The 21,267-nt window shown below is 38.0% G+C and overlaps 1 protein-coding gene across 2 annotated transcripts in view; it reads right to left on the bottom strand.

Moving 5' to 3' along the window:
* SESN1 (sestrin 1) overlaps positions 1 to 21,267 on the bottom strand; it is a 78,003-nt gene that overhangs the window by 46,087 nt on the left and 10,649 nt on the right. The window contains exon 1 of one of the 2 annotated variants that reach the window (XM_018917696.3): positions 8,593 to 8,795. The exons of the other annotated variant lie outside the window; for it this stretch is intronic. The gene's annotated coding sequence lies outside the window, so the exon portion shown is untranslated. Of the gene's footprint in view, positions 1 to 8,592; positions 8,796 to 21,267 lie in introns of those variants that run through there. 2 annotated transcript variants of the gene reach the window in all.

Genomic DNA, 21,267 nt, shown 5'->3' with positions numbered 1-21,267 from the left:
CTCCCAAACCAAACCATATTCAGTGTCTTATCCAGCTTTGATTTAGTACCTCAAACATTAGATCAGTCACACTTATGTACATTTACTTTGTGGCATTTCATTCTTTTCCTTCAGTTGTTCAATACAGAGAGGTTACATACACCTGCCTGCAGAAGCAAAGACAGCGAGGAGGGGGTTTAAGCTACAATACCTGGAGCTTTTACAATGATTGAAAAAACTGTTTATATATTTTTGCCTTAGAAAAAACTTGAAACAGAATGGTATAACTGAGTCCAATCCCTCTGTGTGGAAGGCAATTATTTATCAGCTTCCTTTTGACAAAAAATTCTTTCACCTCTTATTTTAAAGCACTGAGGGTACCAAGGTGTTTCCTGCTCAGCCATTTATTACAGCAGGCTTATAATTTATTTTAACAAGAAACACAAGATAAAAAGGATATTACAGAAGTGCAATGCCCCACAGTAAAGGGAATGCAATTCTAATAGCCACCAAGACAGGTTTCTAATGCTGAAGATTCTCCTACCAAAGCAAGCACTGTTAATCCCTGTTGAGTCAGAGCATTGCACAGACTGCTGATGTATTCAGGAATTACTGCCCCCTGCTCATTACCCCCCGTTAAGACTATCCACAGTATTATGAACAATTGGCATGTAACACCAGAGATTACCACCAGCTGTATATGCACACACACCCATTCCTATGCACACACGTACGAACACTCAGCACCATACTATTAAAACACCACATTTCTTCTGTCAGGTCTCACCTTCTCAGAGGTGTGCACATGCTGGTCCAAAAACTAGTCTGAACAAATGAACACTTTTATCTTCATTTCTAGATTAACATTCTTCATTGTGAGGAACAATTAGCACCAGCTGATGGAGCTATTACTTTGGTTGAGTTTTGAAAGTGGTACAAAGTTCACAGTAAGTCTGAAGTCATTGAAGACTTGATTTTTTTTTTTTTTTTTTTTTTTTTTTTTGCCAGCACAAGAGAGATGTTCCTGCTTCCTCCAGGAAATTTGTGCTCTGCCTATTCCCTGAGCTGAATGACAGATCCTGGACAAGTGAGCATAATTGAAGTTAAACATTTCCAGAATTCATGAATAAAATTTTGACGCTTATAATCTGAAAGAAATCCTTTTTTTTTTTTTTTTTTTTTTTTTTTTTTTTACTTTCCCTTTAATATTTAGAAGAAGAAACTTACACACTGGGGGATTTAAAATTTTTTCAATTTTTCCTCTTAATTTATCTTTATTATTTGTAAACTCCTGCATCCTCTCAGCACAAGGAATTAATCAGTTCTCCTCTGAGCTTTTCCATTTCTCAAGCCAAACATCTGCACTTGCATTCCCCCATCTGCTGTTCTTGTTGTTGACTTAGTTTACCACCTCAATCACAATTTCCTTTTCAGTTTCACTAAACAATAGATTGGTGCTCTCCTGAATGAGGTTGCCTTCTGTCTTTTCTATCATTCCATCTTTCCCCTTCACTAACCTGAGATGATAAGAAGAAACACCACTAGCAAAAGCTCGTCTCCTTTGCTTTATAAGAGAAATTTATTTCATTTTCTTCTCAGTAACTCTCCATGCTAGTTTTTCCAAGATTAAGATATGCAAAAATAGTAAGACAAATGCAAAGCCAAGCCAAGAGCAAGGCCTCATATATCTATATCTATATATACATATAAACACTTGTTTTAAAGCAGACTAGGAAGAAGGCCTTTTAAAAGCAACACAAACACATTCCTACAAATCACTGTAGCTATTGTTAAACATTTACTTGGTTTTGCCTGTGTGTAGTGTTACCCAATAGGCCATTTCCATTGTATTTAATACAGTAAGTGTGATGAGATGCTACAATAGCCAAAGTTGTCAATTCATGACACATTTTAGTCACATATGTGTTGTCCAGGCTATACAAACCTGTGAATGCAAGAATTTTAAATGAAAAATAAAATAAATAGTTAATTCTACAGGCTGAAGAGTCTGAGGGCAGTAAACAAAACCTACAGCCTATTTCTGTAAGTCTCACTGTTTTGGGAGTTGCCAGAAATGGATCAGCAGATCAGACTGAGGAACTGCAGACTCAGCAGCTTTAAAACCAAACCACGCCACCATTTTATCATACTGATCTACAATAAAAGATCTAAAAGAATTTTCTTAAACTACAGTAAAATAAATTTAAATAATTTCTGATATCCTGGCAACTAGCATACATAAGCAAACTCCAAAGTGTATTTTTTGTGAATTTTTCATTAATATTGGAATGGTGTGTGAGCAACTGGAACTGTAAATCTCATGCCAACAGTTAATTACATATTGACTTGACTCACACAATGGTGTTAAACCATTTCTAAACAGATTTTCAGTTATGCTTTCTGTAGGATCCTCTTTTGCCATTACCAGCACATCAGTGCCTTACAGCAGTATGCAAAGTATCATGAAATTTAGTTAATAGGAATCTATATTCTTCTCTAACCCTTTTTCAGGAAGAGGAATACTACATGTAATATTTTCATCTGACTTTTGATTTATTTATTTTTAAAATTAGAAGCAGCAAGCTCAATGTGTTCTTTTTACACTTACAGGGGAAAAGAACAGTTGGGAACGTCCTTGAACATACTTGTTTCCCCATGGGCATTTAATTCATAATCTAGGAGCACTCACCTCCAAAATAAATAACACTATGCTTCCAAAGTCCCCACTATGTTTTCAAACAGTCTTGGGGTTTGAGTCTTTTGCCATCTAAGGACTCTTTCAACAATGCTAACCCTTGTGTTTCTTTTAAGTATTGGAAAGAACTGATGATCTGACAAAATCCAGGACTACTCTACAAATTGAAAAGAAAAAAATTAGGAAGTTTAGTTGTCAAAACCAGAGATGTGACACAGTTTAGGTCACTCTGAGGTGACAGCCTCTCTGAATAAACAATAAACGCACCAACACTAAACTCTTTCCTATCAGTATCTCTAGATATCTATCACCCACTGTTTCTAAATTGCTAAAAGTAACTTCTTACTTTACTGATTTGTCCAAAAATTGTAAAATGTTATTTGAGTAACATAATCACCTCTGTGGATAAATACTGGTCCAGACTTTTTGAGTTTGAGAGGGGAACAGAAGCCAAATTCCTTAAAATGTAATTTTAAGGAAATTATAGAAATTCCTAAAAAATATAATTTTTTAGAAACTCCTAGAAATTCCTTAAAATATAATTTTGACATTTTTTACTTCACCCTTCCTGTTTTTATTTATAATCCTCTGCACATGCGGAGGACTCAGAACATTGAGGGAAGCCGTTCTCCCGAACAGCCACAGCTATCCCAGCCACTCCTGGCTTTGCTTTCTGTTGCCCACTTCTCATTTCATGTATGTTAAGCAGAGGACTAAGAAAAAGCATGCAGCCACTAACAACCCTCCTTGGGACACCTTCAGCAAGGGGCAGCCTTGCTTCATAGGTGCTTCAATCTCTGCCTCTCATTTACATCTTTGACACTTGGCTTTCTTCTTTCTACTTGCAAGTGCAATCCTCTCCCAACAGCATGGCTCACTGTGTTTTTGAGGGAGGGATACTCTTTATTTTTGGGACAAAGGCACAGTTATCCCCTTGGTTAGTGCTAACAACAACAGCAACCAGTACCAGAGGCCCAGAAAACAGGGTAAGGTAGAGGTGTCACAGCCCACTTGCCTTGTTAAGGCACTCCTTGCCTGCCTCCAGCAACCTGCCACTCAGAGAGAGCCAGAGTTGGGCAGCAAATTTTAACACCCTTCAAAAAACCTCTTCCAGTTTCTGTGCAGTTGTCTGGACCAGTATAGGATACTAGGAGACATACTAGCCTACAGTGTGCCTTATTTAAGTTAAATAATAAAAAAAGAAGTAATTTTGCTTGCAGACTACCACCCAACAAGGATATTGAAAGCCTTTTTCATATAAGGCAGAAACAGCAAAACACTGTTCCCATTCTCTAATAGGAATTAGAATTTTCTATTATGAATGGACAGCTCTATTGTAATTTCATTGTTTTCTGAATAGCAAGCACATAGAGCACAGCCTGTAAAATGAGAATTTGCTTCCCCTTACATGCATATCTTGCAGTTGTCAGTCTGAAATGTCATCTGCTATCCAATCACACTTTTTGAAGCTCTCTGCTACCAGCTTCCCATTTTACTAACCAGCTTAGTATCAGCATATATTTTAAAGAGGTTTAGAGACCGTCAATTAAGATAACAAAACAAGAACTCTAAAAATTGCTTCACTAACTCTTTTATGCCTATGGAGAAAGGGAAGAGATGCATCTTTTTTTCCACAAACATGACTAAACAGCAACAACATTTATGTAAAGGGAAGAGCACAGTTCAACATTTTCATATGCAATATAGAAGACTACAATATAATAATAATGAATCTCCCTTTCAAATTTAGATCTGAAAGCACAGGTTCATCCTTCAGTCTCACTAAGTCTCAGGATATGCAAACAATGCTGGTAAGCCAAAGAAACCCTAAATTGTTGTATCAGCCCTAAGGCAAAGATATAAAAAGGTTATTTTCAGGACTTTCTACAGCTTACAAAAGGGAAGCAGCCAGAGAAACCCTTTCTCAAAGCAAGTCTTCAGAAATCTCTGCAGCACTGAGCAAGATTCCCTCCTTCACACAGCTCTCTTAATAACCCTAATTTGAAAATATTCAAATTAACAGCTAGAAAGTAAGCATAAAAGGAATGAGGCTGCTAGCTCTCCCATTCCTATCCAACAGGAAGAAATTCTTCTTTAGAGAAAAAGTTACTTTTGTTTCTTATCTAGTTGATAACTAACAAAAAAAACTAGAAATCAACAATACCATTACCATACCACTCCTCCTTTTGCAGCTGTGGAATTCTTCCTTTTTTTTTTTCCTTTTTTTTTTTTTTTTAAAGTTTCTGAGGAAGGCTTTTCTCTGTCACTTTTCTGGTTTAAGATTTTAAACAAATAATTAAAAAGACTTGTGTATTAGGGAATTGAAAGTATATTTTGCTGGTAATTCCTTCATAAGTGCACGTGTTATTTCCTCCTCACTTTGCTCCAAAGAGCAAGGAATTTTAATAGGATAATGTGAAAGCTTATAAAACCATCACTGAGGGTGCAAAGATTTAAGAAGGGAATGTTTAATTATAATTCAGCAACACCAATAAGGTATCACAGCTGATCTTTTAAAAATCTCAACACTTTATTCTGTATAGATCATGAAAATAAATGCATTTTCAAAAGTCGATTGGCAATTTACATATTACTGACTACTGCCTTTATCCATATTTAAATATAACAGAAGCAAATCCAATTATTCAGGGAGGAAGGGAAAAACTGAACTTGGGTTTTAAGAGCTTTCAGGTAGTCAGCCTCTCTTGCCTTTAATCTTCTCTCTCATCTATTTCCATTCTCATTCTCCTCTGTATCTTTGCTTTCTTCTGAAGGCAATTACTCCTACAGTCAACATTCCTGTTTGGTGCTGGTCCAATTCCTTGTTACTTGATAACAGCCACAAGTTCCTGCTTCACAAACTAGCCTTTCACAGCCTTCTGCTTCTGTATGCATCCCATGTGAACCACAACAAAAGTCATATGTGTTTTCCATATAATTTTCTACCTTTTTTTGAGAGAGAGAGGAAGTAGGTTAATGAGTTCTGATGTATTCAGTTATGCCAGATACTTACTCAGCTGGAACATTCACTGCAGATGATCAAATCATTCAGTTGCAGTCTGGAGTTATTTTACACAGGGCATCAAAATAGTTTAAGTCCTTAACTTAAAAAAAAAAAAAAATCCAAGAAAATTCCAGGTCTATTTCAATTGATTAATAATAAAAAGGAAACTCACTAAATAGTGATCAGAAATAGCAATTTGACCTTTACAAAAATAATGAAAGACAGTACTGCAAGTGTAAACATTTTACTGAGCAGACATAAAAACAGCTTTAGAAGAATAACTGCCCTTAGTAGAAGCTGAGGTCAATACATTATAAAATGTGAAAACAACTTTCAGCTCTAGCAAAGATGCAACGAAGTTCTTGAATATGATACACAGTCACCCAGAAAAATGCAAACAACAAATCTAGACAACTTGCACAGGCATAATTTTCTCAGGAGAAAATGAGAAAAAAACAAAAAACCACCAAATAAAACCCCAAAAACTTGAATTCATTCCACCCATCTAAAGTACTACATCTGTTCCAAAAAGGTTAACTGTGTTTTTTCTGGTTTATTTGGATATTAAATGCAAGATAAAAGATCTCTAGGCGAAATGTAAAAGATTGTATCTTATTTTTGGGAAATAAACAGATTCCAGAGGTGTGTTCCCGCCCAGCCAATCCGGAGGCTGTCGTGCAGCTCTGCCACCTCTCAGAGCCCAATCACAGCCATGAAGGGAAACTCGTTTTGCAGTTTGTCTCGGCGGTGCTGATGATGAATGGCTGCTTCAGGGGAAGAGATCAAGCTGTGCGGTAAATCTTCGCATTTGTTCCATCTGCTTTTCTATTTTAAACAGCTGCAGTGATCAGCCTGGCACCCTACATTAAGTACATGTGAATTTCATAAGAGAAAATATGACCTAGGGAGGACAAACCTTTCTCAAACTGAACACTGCAACTTCTGCAAACAGCTGCAGAAATTTACTATAATTTTGTATCTGCCTTCCAGAAAAGATATGCCACAATCATAGCTCAATTTTACAACTTTTACAAGGTCTACTTTGCAGCCATAGCTGATTTCAAGATTATGTTCTCTGCCTTCTGTCCTCCTGCCTAGCTCCACTTTGCAATACAACTTTTAAGATGGCAGAAGTAATATGCAAACAGAGTATGTTTATTAAAATATGCAACTCAAATATACAAAAGCCTAACCTGTAAGCCTTACTTATCTTGTAACTGTGCTGAGGTTGTACTAATGTAAGGTATGTCAATCTAGCCTGGCTCCTAAGGTCACCACCATTTTAAAGGAATGCTTTTAATAAAGCCCATTCCTGATTTTAAGTCAAAAAGAGTGGTAAACATACTGAGACAAGCCATGGGTTTGGGTGTTTTTTTCCTTTGGTTATAAACACCAATTTTTGACTGGTCAGATTCCAGTGTGGCCAAATGCTGCTTTCACTTATACTTTGACTGTGTTGTTCTTTGTCTCTTGACATACTGTGCAGCACTGCTGTCTTCTGCTAAACAGCTTCCTCACTTCTCAAAGCTAGCTACATTTCAAATGCCAGCAAAACAAAGTTTAGTACCTTGATAAGAATATCTACCCTACCCCCAAACTGAAATGTTTTAGGATTCTAAGTAAGGAGAATGCTAGCACATGTATCTAATGTGCTAGACTATAACATGTTTGTTTTTCTATTACTGTTTCTGTCCCCCACCTTAAATTCAATTTCTTTGAAAGTTTGAATATGTTTAGTCACTTCTGAATTAAAGTAAATGAAAAGTGAAGTGAAATGGCAATAAAATGAAATTGCAGATTGCAGTACTATCGGTTGCCTTTTCAAAGTCTCACAAGAAATTACAACATCTCTTAGATAGTTTCCACCATACTCTATCTATGCATAATTTTCTTCACATTGATACATCATGGAATAGAAGTTTTCTAATGTACAATGCTATATAAAAGTTAGCAGAAAATATTTCAACTTCAACTAAATATACTTCTATAAATACATCCTATCAGCTTTTCACATAACTCAAAACTATTGTGAAGTTCCATGAGCGTTATTTACATTTCACAGATAAGCAAACTGAAATGGGACTATAACTCAAACAAGATCACACAGCAAATCAGAGAGTGGCAAAGCCAGGAATAGCCCTCATCTCCCAGGCCATTCCTAGAACTGTTAAGCCCATTTCAGTATTGCTGAAGAAGGAGAAGGTACATTTTGGGGAGAAATGCAAGAGGCAGATTTCTTAGTAAGGAGTCAGAGAGAACACTCACGTGCCAAGTTCTTGAGAGATCAAAGCCTCGACTGTATTTCTGTCCCTTCCTTGCAATAAGACAGCTTGTTGAAAGTGCCTTTCAACAGCAGGACACATGAATGTGAATATGACACCAAGTTGGCAAAGACTTCAGAAGTTAAGATTTGATCTTAAAGGCTAACCATAATATCTTTTGATTAGCAGAATTTAAAGCTGACATGTTTATACATTCAATGTATAATTTTGCAAATACAAGGACCAAACAACAAAATAACCACAATCTCAGTGTTAATCTCTTAGGAAGAAATCAAAATTCTTTGAGAACTGTCTGTACAGTTTCTATTATTTCCTAAGTTTCATTTTAAAGAAGATTTTAATATTTAAATAAGTTTTAAGGCTATTAGAGACACTTAGCACCTTTAAGGAGAATTTCAAGAAAGGAATTCTAATTTTCTGTATTAAGACAGACCTAAAGTAGACATTTTGAATATTATTCTAAAGGTAGCACAACATATGGTTAAGCCACGCTAGCAAGGTGCTTTCTTTTGGTTCACCAGTAAGGACTTGAAAAATTGTGCAAAAAGTCTCTGCACAACCAGCATGAAAAAAATAGGTCAAAGTAACAAGACAAAACCCCGAACAAAGCAAAACGATTCTACTTCACTTACCTGCTTTCAGCAGTATCTTAGATTTATGCAAATAATCCTAAACTGTCACACTCTGTCAAGGAGCTGGAGCACTAAATGGTGAGCTCCCTCAGGCTGACAGTTTTTCTTTCATTTGGGATTTCAAACAGCTGAACTTCGTTTGCTTTATTTCCTCACGTCCCAACCCCCATGTCCTGCCTCAGCAGTCCCTTCTTCTGTTATGCTCCCGTGCGTCAGCAGGATGCGTTCCTGCAGCCCCGCATGCTGCATGATGCAAGAATGTGCAATCTGGAAGGGCTGGTATTGATACAGTCCCAGCAAGGTATGTGCCTTATGGGCACACAAAGTTAGGCAGATCCTGTCCGTCAATACAGAAATCAATATCTTTATGTAGTAAGCACCAGTGGAAATGAACAGATCTTTAAAAACAAATTTTTGATTTCATGACGCAACATGAAAGTTGGCATCATGTGACACTGTAGGAAAATAGTAAGATGATGGCAAAGTAGGAAGCAAGAGCAATGAGATGATGATGACAGAACAGGGAAGGGAAAAGCTGAAAGGAATTCAGTTTACCATACACTAACTAAGGTGTAGTTAGTGTCATCAAGTCATCAGACATGAATACGATCTATGCCCAGACAGCTGAGACAGAAAATGGAATCTGAAATTCAGAGACTAGAGATGGTCTACCTCAAAGAAAATTAATAGGGAAAATTTTGATGAGTTTGATAGTGCAGAGTGCAAAAAAAGGTTCAACAATAATACCCTGCACATTTAATTAACATGAACATAGAGAATTTGCACAAAAACACTAGTCAAAAATCTTTATTAGCCTGGGACTAAAGACATTTATTGAATGGATTTTACCATTCGTGTTGCTTTCATTTTTAAATTCTGACAATCTAATATTTGCAAGTTCCGTTCTTTCTTTACAATCCCTGGCTGTAAAGCTTAGTGAAGTGACTGGATGCTAACTGCCAAGTATTCTTGTGCCTTAACAGGATATAGGCACTTCATTCCAATAACATGATTTTATTTGGCAGTTGGCACTAAACAGGCATTAGGGTTATGATTCAGTACTTGGTTGTCTCAACAATCTAATGCTGAATGAACTTTTATCTCCCTAGCATTTGATAATAAGACTATTAAAAGGTTAAAACAGGCAAAAAGATTTCTAAAACTTTTTTCTACAGAAATCTTCATATTTCACAGGACACTTTTCAAGGACAAGAACACTAAACAATCAGCCAGAGGTGCATAAATTCCAAAGCAATATTTATTGTGTTACTATTAGCTACGCTTTCTCCTAATACCTCTCTCTACTGCCCCATGTAAACACTCACACAATGCTCTTACTGAAAAATACTGCTTGCTTTAAAAATATTCTTAAAGCTTTATGTTCTCACAACCTTCATAGATCACAGAATTTTCCTTTCCCAGAGCAGTGAAGGAGAGATAACACTGAACAAGCATCAGAAAATTCTTCCTAACTTCACAAGCTACTGTGTTGCTCTCCCTCACCCACCTGTACTTCTCTCTTCCCCACTCCAGAAATGGTAACTAGACTTCCTCTCTTGTTTCAACTCTGTCTCCAGAGAAGCAAGCAAGCAGCACCCATTGCAGCCCCTGCTCAGCTCTGAGCCCTGCTCCCAGTACTGCTGCACAAAGCTCTGCCTGTCTCAAAACTCACCTGAAGCAGTAAGTCCAAAAGCCTCTGTCCTCCCACAGGCTGATATCTTGAGCCAGATGTGCAACCTGCTAGACTGTCATCTGCTGAAACCCCCATCTCAAATTCTTCTACTTCAAGAAAGATGAAAAGAAATCACTAGAAGAAATGGTTATATTTGAGCTTGGACTGTGTTCGCATTCCATAAAAGTCTAATGCCAGAGTTCAGCACTTGTTTTCCCCTTCAGCTTATAGAGTAGTTCCTCCAAAAGGTAAAAAGTAAAACCCACAAATCAGCACTTGGACAATGTAAATTGTAGGTGCTCAATGCTATTCCTGAACTCTGGTCCAAGTTCAGATATAACTACACTCACTAACACCTCTATAAATCACCCCTTTCCAAACCAGCTGGGTCTAGTAATGCATAAGGGGTCCACAAGAAGCAATTCACTGTGGGATAGATTAAATTAATAAATGTCCACCATTTGGGTTGGAGGTTTCCAGCAGGGAGAAATCAAGCAGACCATTATACAAGCAAAGCCTTACCAGCTTCCATTTTGCACAAACTACTATTTTCCCTGGTTCCACCCAAAGTATAAGGATCTACATTAAAAGGGCTGATTCCATTTTTTCAAGGACATTGATAACTTAATGTTAAAAGGAAAACTATGGGGGTTTTGTTTTCCTTTGGTTTGTTGCTTGTTTCTCTATTTGATATTTTGAAGATTAAAAACTTCACAGAAGAGGGAAGGAATCGCCAAAAAGGAAGTCTGCTAACCTGACAATGGGACAGCCTTTGGTTTTATGCTAGCTATTCCAGAAACAACAACGAACCAAACAAAAAAAACCCAGACTATTTTGAAGTTCCATATTTATAACTCTAGGCTTCTGATGTTCATAAAAGCTTTTACAGCTAGGAGGTCATTAAACAGTCACCCCAGGTATCATAAAACTAATTCATGTCACTTGGGAAAGGTAGGGAGAAAACTATTAGCCCAGTCTTGTGGGAAACCAGGGAAGAACTGGCCATCATCAGCCACCTTCTTTAATCTACTGCCAATAGATTAAACCAATAATTGTCTACAGCACCATTTGATGTTTGGCATTTGCTACATTTCCTTCCTTTCCAAATCCTTTAAGAAGTTTTGAAGATGCTGGAATATATGTTTTAGCATGCAGGCATGCTGTAATACAGACGGAAAAGTAAACATTAATAAGAGCTGTTGTCATACTAAGTTCACACAACTGCAAACAATCAATTTACCACCATTTTGTGAGTTAAATCTTGTCACTTCAGTCACAGCAACTGACAGCATGCTCACCATTTGGTGTGTTTTACACAGCAAGTCAGACAAGTAAGTTTTTATAGATGAGCTACTCCAAAATTAATGGTAATTTAGTTCACATGCAATCATGGGAAGTTACCCTAAAATCAGAAGGCCTGAGTGTGAAGGGAATGTTAGTGTATATCTTGTAAGTTCACAGAGAAACACTCAGGGGCTCTTCAGGTTGCAGATTTTCATGGTACTGTTCATGAAACCGCTGGCATTTCACAATGCCCATGGCCATCCACTCTGCGCAAGATTCAACTGCACACATATCTGTGTTTGAAAAAAGATCTGTTAAACAGAGTGGAAGCACAGTGTCACTAAAGAGACATGTATTTCATCTCCTATTGTTTGATATAGTTAGGAGATGGGGAAATAAAAAGGCCTCTGCACATTTAATATATGCTATTATGTCATCTAGTTGCATGTTTGCTTGAGGCTTACTTCATTTGGCCTGAATATAAACTTGGAAGAACTTCAGGTTCTTTTAATGCTAATGATCTAGTTCCTGCATAATACAGTCAAATTAAAAAGCTTGACATGGGAAAACTTAAATAGCAACAAGAATACGCAGTTCTCTTTAAGAAGAATTTCAACTTCAGCCTCTATTAAACTCAGCCCAGTGTACAATACTTCTTGACACTGTTTTGCTCTTCCCCCAGACTGTCCTGCTGGTTCTGTAACCCCATTTCAGCCACATAGCTGCAGTAGTGCAGGTTATTCACATCTCACTGCACTTGGGTTTTGAAAGCAAGTTGCAAATCCACTAGAGACCAATTATTTTCTTTCTAGGTCCCAAACTGTTCTATGAAGTCTTATACACCCATTGATATTTTAAAGAACTGTTCTTCTTTTCCCTTAATGGGAACTTCTAGATGCAAACATTTTTCTCTGAAACTAAAAATAAATAGAAAACTCATAAAAAATACCAAGAGACACCCAGTTTTGGTTCAAACCTCCACCAAGAGGTGGCAGTCAGTTATAAAGGAATAATGAACCTACAGTGCCCTCACGTGTGAGGGGATATGAATTCGAAGAAGTCTGGTGATCTAGAAAGGGAGAGAAAAATTCTCAAGCCTTCAGGAAGGACCCTCAGTGAAGAAAACAATGCTTTCCAGCACGTGGGGATAATTGCCCTCATCCATTAGGACAGACTGGGTACTATAAACGTGTGCAAGAAACAAATGACAAAGTATCTCCACTTTCAACTGCCTTTTCAGATGCTTATGAGCTGAAAGTTTGATGTGCATTCTCACTACAGGAGCATAAAAAAGGCAGTTTAGTTATCTAGTGTAGAAACCACTAAAAATATTTCAAGGAAGTACCACCTTAGTGGAAGGTCAAATTTACAAATACAATAAACACTGTGCAGACAAGTCCAACGATGTTGAAGACAACATTTCTTCAAGTGTTTTAGCAAAGATCACACTTCACTCTATTACCCAGGAACACAAAAGTTATCTTTTCTACAGTTACACAGAGATTGAGGAGGGTAATGCACCTCAACTAGCATTCACAAAACCTGTAGGTCAAGTTGGAAGTCACCTAAGTTAACCAACAGGAAGCACCAAGGACAGGAGTGCCTTGTCTCTCACTGTGCTAGAGCTTTCTACCCACCACAAGAAGGCAGCTGCATCTATTCACAACCACAACCTCAAGCAGAGAGACTGGTGCTCTCACCTCAGCAGTGAGATCACTTCAACAAGATAGAGGCCAAGTCCCAGTCATTAATGGGCCCAAGGTGACTTCACCTCTTCTCTAAATAAAGTTAAGCTGTTTAATGATGGCGACACAGCCAGCACTTCCAACTGCATTAGTCCTGCTTTACATGCAATTCTTAACTTGTTCACAGGCCTGGAAATGAGAGCAAAAGCTAGTTCAATTCTCTCATCTTGGGAGCCCAGGCATGTAAAGGGCATGACTTTGAACCACCTCAGGGAGAAAAGGTGCTGAACCCAGAGTCCTCACTCTTTGGAAATGCTCTAACCACTAAGCTATTTCTCAGGAGTGGGAGGGGTAGCTCTGGTTTGTTTTGTGCAAAGCCCATCTGATAGGTCTTCAGTAAACATGCTCCAAGAACACCATGTTCTGCAAGCCCTGAGAGGAGATAGAAGGAAACATTTAACTTCTGGATCCACAGTGAGCTTACTTGAGCACAGGCGTGAAACTACTGCTCATTTCCAGATCTGAAACAGCCCTAAGTGTGGCTGAACATCTGATGAACTCAGCTCCTCTCTTTAGACTGTGTCATTGTCTTTCAGTGACTTAGTGAAAACCAGAACCTTTGTCTTGACAAATAAACAGGACAGAGGAACTCCCATGTTGGTAACTGTAAGTGCAGAAATCCGAAGTTATCTTATTCCATTTAAAACAAACAAACAAACCCCAAAACCAACCAAGAAAAAAATAACAAACAACAACAACAAAAAAAAAACCCACCAGCTATACTATAAAAAATGTTAGGTTTGAAAAGCAAAGCATTCTGATGCTAGTAACTACCAGAGGTTGAGTCTATGTAGATTATTTCAACTTTCAATTTTCAAGATTTTGTTTTACTGTAGGGAGAACATTTTCCTGTTAGGCTTACTTTTTCCTATAGTACCATATGTTGCAGAACCTCACCTCTCCTACTGTTATTGTGAATGAGGTATCAATGATAAAGCACCAACAAACTTGCCAATGAAAATATGGCATAGTAAGCTCAGCCACAGCCAGGGTTGAATTAAGTTGAGCACCATTCCCACTGGATGAGGCTTTGCCATACAGCAGGATAAAAGCTAAAACACAGCTAGGAAGTTTCACCATGCAGGGTCCCTCTGAGCACACACCAGCAACTCCTGTGCACCACAGCCACACAGCAAAGAATATAGTTTCTTCTAGCTAGTGAGGACTGACAAAAAATTCTATTTTCCCTATCTCTCTTTATAATAGTGGACAATTAACAGTATTTAAACAGATTTTAGCCTTAACAATGCAGTAGTTTTACTCTCTTGGAATAAAGGATAAAAAAAAGCAAATAGCAACACTACCACACATTATTTTACTTAAGATAATACAGTTCAGCAGAAAAAAAAAATCCAGAAATAGCTTAAATATGTTTTTTGGTTAATTTTGTTTAACAGGAACTAAAAAAAGTCCTAAAACCTAAAATGTCAGCCCTCTCTTCCCAACTAGATCTACTCTTTTGTTGAATCTGTTCTTAGAAAAACTGGTTAGTTACCATGTTCTAGTTTAAAATTCTTCTCGGATAAGCTCAAAATTAAAATTAAGAGTTATTCACCAAAGTCTTCTAATAGTTTATTTTCCCCAAAAGTCCTTCTTATAGATCTCTTGCTAGATCCTTCAGAAAAAGAAAACAGACTGATTATGGCTATTATTTTCACTTAGTACCTCTATTAGTATTTTCAGGATAGATCGGGGAAAGTCAATGCCACAGCCAGCAACAGAAGACACCATCATACATACTCAGCACTGATTTCCTTCACATACCTCAGCTTTTCTACCCCAACTCTTTCAGTTATTAAAACATCACTGTAGTTGGGCAGAGGATATTTTTCTGTTGTTGTTTTGGCTTTGAGGTTTTTTTTAATCTGTGGGAGTGCATGCCCCCTGTATTCAGACGTGGTGACTTAGTGCAGTGAGTGCCTTTATCCTTCTTTCAGCTTTGTTTTTTTGAAAGACATATTGATGCCAAGGCTTCATTAACAATACAGAGGTAATATTAGGGAAGTTTCAGTTGGAGATAAATGCCTTACAAAACTGAAATAGTGACAATCATGAAGTAAAATAGAAATAGGCATGAAACTTGAATATAGTGGACGTTATTCATAATTAATATATAAGGTGCTGATTCACCTACTACCACAAACTTCTTATTCATGAATGCTTTTCTTCTCCCTTTACTGTAACTGTGTCAATCATCACTGCTTTAAGTCAGTTACAATTACATTATTTCTAAAGAAAACTAGCAAGATTTCATCACCAACAAAAAAATAACTAAAAATATGCCCCATCTCAAGAAGTTTTCATGCTACTATTCTGCAAACAGAAATAGCATAAGAGAAAAGGACAAAAGTTTCATTTTTCAAGAGTTTTAGAGTAATACATCTCCATTTATATTGATGTCACTTCAAACAAATCAAAAACTGGCAACAAAACATGAGACATGAAGTCTCCCCCAAGTGTTCCTTCAAATTCATTACATCTTCCTGGAGCAGGTGCACTGGCTTAAAGTTCATTCCATGTGGAATTCTGTGAAGCACATACAAGTGAGGAATGTCTATTTACTGCTGTGGCAACTGGCACACCTGGTAGCCCACACTGAGCCAATCTAGTCCTGAAAATAATTGCAGCTGCATTCATATGACATTACATTTAACCTCTCAGGCCCTGCTGAAAGGTACACCACACAAATAAATAGAGACACTGTGCTTCCAGGCTCCATATGGCCCATCCAAATCTTGCTTCCTGCATCTCTCTACTCACAGTGTAACTTCTCAGATTAAGAGACAAGTGTGTGTGTCAGCTTGGCACAGTGATCACACTATGGCCACAGGAACTCCAGGAAACCTGTCACCTGTAAGAGGAGACACATGATTGTTTGTAACAAATGGAAGTACTAAGCAAGTTTTGAAACAGAATCCTACAGCAATGTTTCAAGATGCTTCTGGACAGACCAACCAGAACAGGGGCCTCAACCCTGCAAGCACATGCATGCTTCACTCTACCACACAGGAGCAGCCATTCTGGCAATTTAGGGCTGCTCCCAAAAATAACAGGCAGATGGGATTTTTTTCAGGATAATGTCTGTGGTACACTACACTTTTAATGAAGTACCTGCTGGTTTAGTTTTAATCTATAATTTTTAGATCATGTCATGGTATTAATGTAAGTACCCTCAGTAAAGCAGTTCCCTCCAAATGTGACAGTAAGTACCCAAAATACGACTGCCAAGACAATAAATCCTTCCAGAAGAAAATCAAGGGGAAAAAAAAACCCCAACCAAATTCTACTACAACAATCTAATTAATTAAATAGATGTGTTTAATATAAGAGTAAGTTTAATCTGAATAAAGAAAAAATGCTTTCCTCTTATGGTACAAAAACAAATTATGTCCTGATTATGTAGCACAACACACTCTTTCCCTCCCTCTTCAAAAAAGATCCCAGAAGCTGAACTTTAAAAAAGCCATGCAAAGAAGTATTTCATCCTAGTTTTCTGAAGGCAACATATTTAGAAGTGTTCTAAAAAGATTAAAGAGAAGGTAAATACCTAACGTTTTGACTGGAGAAATTATTTTAGCATATTTCAGTCTTCACCAAAATTCTTGTTCAATTCACCTCATTAATCTAACTGGATTACCACTACTCAGGTTAAATCCTTCACCCACCTTGCAGGGCCTTCAAAGCATTCTCACTACTTTGGCTTTAATATAAAGCACTTTGGACTGAGGTAAATTAATTTCACAGCATCTGGACAAAATGAGATTTTTTTCCTAACCCGATGAAGTTTTAAGACCTCAGAGATTTCTTTCTCAATGTGAAATCTTGTCAATAAAAATGACCTTAAGGGCCAAGCTAAGTTTTGAGATGAGGCAAAGCAAGTTTCAAACTCCAGTTCAGTACAGATCCCACTCATGCTTGAATGAGATACTCATACACCCAAGACAAATGCTCAAAGATTTTTACAACTTTAAATGAAAACATGAAACTCCTAATGCTTGAGAAGATCTTTGTCTGTTCAACTGCCTTCACAAGTCACTCACCTGAGAGAGGCAAGCCAAAGACTGGAATCTGAGACCTTAATGTTCATAGGTTTTGGCTATTCAAAGGGTATTTTTCTTGCTGTTCTTCATCAGACTTTCAGTTATTACTGAGGAAGCCTTCTCCTGCAAGCACTTTGTCTAAAGCAGTGCATTTTCACAAAAAGGAGGATTTTTTTGAGACATCAATCAACTTTGTAACAACCAGATAAACACTGATATTCTAGCAAATTCTAAATTTTACTCTCAAAAAAACACACTGAAGAACTAGTTCCATTATTGTGGTGGGTTGACCTGGCTGCATGCCAGGTCTCCACCAAAGCTGGTCTATCCCTCTCTTCTTCAGCTAGACAGGGAGACAATATAATAAAAGAAGCTTGTAGGCCAAGGTAAGGACAGTGACAGATCACTCACTCACCTGTAATTTAACATTACAGGCAAAACATACTTGATTTGGGGAAATTAATTTAAATTATTAATAAATCAGAGTAAGATAACGAGAAATTAACCCAAAAGTTCAAGCATCTTATTCCCCCCCCAACCCTACTTTCTTCCTGGGCTTTACTTCCCTCACAATTTTTAATACTTCCTCTTCCCTAGCAATGCAGGGGAACAGGGAATGGGGTTGTGGTCAGATACATTGTCTCTGCTGTTTCTTCCTCCCCTGCTCCAGGGGTCCCTCCCCGCAGGAGGCAGTTCTCCAGTAACTTCTCCAAAGTGCATCCTTCCTCAGGGCTGCAGTTCTTCATGAACTGCTCCAGCTTGGGTCCCTTCCAGTGGGGTGGAGCCATTCAGGAATGGACTGCTCCAGCATAGATCCTCCTCACTTACAAATCCTGCCAGCAAAATCTCTACAGCTCCATTCTCTGCAGGGCCACAGGTGCTGCCAGGAACCTGCCACAGTACAGGCTCCCAGACTTTCTCAGGTATCCACCTGCTCTGGTGTAGGATCCTCCACACCCTGTAGGTGGAGATCTGCTCCACCACAGACCTCCACTGGGACATCCCGCTTCATCATGGTCGGGACCATGGGCTGCAATGGAATCTCAGCTCAGTCCCTAAAACACCACTTCCCCTTCCTTCTTCACTGCCCTTGTCTGCAGAGCTGTTTCTCTCATATATCCCTCCCTTCTCTCACTCCAGTTGCTATTACCCAGGGCTTTCTTAAAAGACATTATGCCAGAGGTACCACCACTGTCACTGATGGGCTCAGCCTTGGCCAGTGACAGGCCCATCTTGGAGCCAATTGGACATATGGAAGATTTTCAGCAGCTTCTCACAGGAGTCACCCCTGTAGCTGCTATGAAACCAAAATCTTGCCATGCAAACTCAATACAAATACAGAGCTAAGGGGGGTAAAAAAAAAAAAATCCATTTTTTTGTTAAATAATCTGCCCCACACATTTCCTGGAGTTCATCTCCACTACAAGAGAGAAATAAAAAAGATCACTGTAAGATCCTTCTAGAAATTTAGAATTTGCATCAATAATAAGAGCATTCCCTTTAGAATGCTCTCCTGCAGATGATGCCAGGTTTCCAAATCAGACTCTGTGAAGAGTCATGATCTAGTTACATGAAGGAAAGCAACTGCCACAAGGACATAATAGCAGCTTTTCTTCTGTATTTTTTATAGTAGCAGAATATTGTTGCAACAGAGTATTATATGGCATGCTGCTTCAATTCTTTATCATTCTATAATATTCAGAATTGTTAAGAAATCAAATAACTTCTCAGAAGAAGCTTCCCTTTGCCATTTCAAAGTCTTAGGGTTCAAGACTTCTCAGAGAGCTCAATATTCAGAAACACAAACTATGAAAGAGGTATTACACTGTTTTGAAAAGAAAGTAGTTTACAGACTTTATTATCCACATGAAGACTGTCTTAGTCTGTTGGAGATGAAGAGCTTGATTTCAATGAGCATCAGAATCTACCATTGTACCAGATAAAGGAATTTAGTCTCAAATTGGGCTATGAAATTATATTATCCCTGGCTTCTATTACATACAGAAGGAGAAGATATTTCACATGATACTATCCCTAGGAAAACCACTTCATTCTATTTCAAAATTATTTATGATTGGCTTAAGAATTTAGAGTTAGTTCTTTGTTAGATTGCCTCTTATATTGTATATCCATAATAAAAATTTACAGCACATCCTTTTTCCAGTTTGATTTCCACTTATATTTCTTAGCAGTTTTAGACAACAAAGGAGCTCAATGCTTTTTACAAGTCCTGTTTAGTTGGATTGGCCACTCTTATTTTTAAAAAATTAATTCAAGTAGTACTGTAGCAGGATACTCTACCCCGGAATGTGGTCAAGCAACTTGGACAATGTCCTTTTTGCACAACTATCAGTGGTGGGCTGAGCTCAGGCCATGTGCTGGTTTTGGTGTTGAACTACACTAAACCCCAATTCAGTATCCTGACAGTGAGGCAAAGATTTGGCAGACAAGCTGCTAAGCTGACCTGGCAGACATGGGACTGGCAGTCAGTCACTTTATACTAGGAAAGTCCAGTCCACTTTTATAAGGCAAGGTTTCCCTAGCATATTCCCTCTTGACACTCCTCAAAGCTAAGAGAGAGACCTGCCCACGAGCATTGGTAGGGTGAGTTCCATCCACGTGTACCTAATTATTCCTTCCTGCGAGCTTTAATATAATTGCTTTGCAATAGTGCTCTGTTCGATCCTATACATACACTGCTAGCAGTTCTAGCTTTTTTACTGTATAGGAAAGAAATCTAGGGCTAAGAGTGGATCCAGCCACACCTGGACCTCTCTCTGAGAAGTAGTTTAGAAAGTAAGGGCTTCCTTTCAGCACCTCGTGGTTCAGCAGCCAGACTTGTCACTCCACCCTCAACAAGTACATAGAGCAAATGTTTAGAAGATTAGTATTCATTTTTCTGCTGAAGTTTTGATGATAGACTTGTATGACATGATAGACTTGATGATAGACTTGTATGTTTGATTCTTTTACAGAATCAAGAAGGTGTCTCCTTACAGCTGTCTAAAACAGCTACATACAAAAAGAAAAATTTCACACCAGACCATCACATAGGACAGAACCAGACAGGTTATATTAGCAAAGGATAATCTGGGATAAGTTTGCACTAATGCCACAGACTTCAAACAAAACTTCAAGCTTTGGCCCTCCCACACCAGCATCCCTGACACAAACTCTGAGATTATATCTTTGAAGACATTTTATTCCTCAAAAGGCATTTTTATTCATGAAGTCATCATTAAACAGGGAATTTGTGAGTCTGAGTGAGTGTACAACTAGAGAAATTTTCAGTTTCCCAACCAAGAAGAGGTTTAGAAGATAGTATTAAAATCTGATTTTATTCTCTGCAAAATGCATTAGTTTTTTGACCTCAGGACATCTTCCCAAGTATTTTTTAGCAACTGTTTTTTTGAGGGAACAAACAGCAAGTCATTTAGCTTCCATGTGACATTTCCATCAGAACTTTGCAATCGCCTCAGCATGTTTTTATGCACATGCATGAAGATTTATTGCCACTGGAAATGACTTTTGAGCCACGTGGCTACCCTACCCCAGAGATCTGATAGCCAAGAACTGTACCTCCCCCCAAAACATGTTGGATGTGTGACACACTGCACTGCAGACCTGGGGCTCTGAGAAGAGGAACATAGGTGGAAGCCACATATATGGGAAGCATACCACAGCTTACCAGTCCAAAATTAATTTTTGAATCATGAAGCAACCATATTTTCCACTGTCCTTTGGAGTAATGATCTGCACACTGAATTCAGAGTGTATAAAACCAGCACTTTTCCCAAGTCTTATATCACTAGACACAAACATACAGAAAACTCTACAAAGAACACAGAACAGTCTATGCTTCAATCTTAGGTATTCATTTAATGCATAAGCTACAAAGAGTTAATTACTACCTTTAGAATATAAAATTAAGATT

The sequence above is a fragment of the Serinus canaria genome, chromosome 3 (genome assembly GCF_022539315.1).
Source record: "Serinus canaria isolate serCan28SL12 chromosome 3, serCan2020, whole genome shotgun sequence".
NCBI lineage: Eukaryota > Metazoa > Chordata > Aves > Passeriformes > Fringillidae > Serinus > Serinus canaria.
The sequence above is the reverse complement of the archived record's forward strand: the minus strand, read 5'-3'. Positions and strand labels throughout refer to the sequence as shown.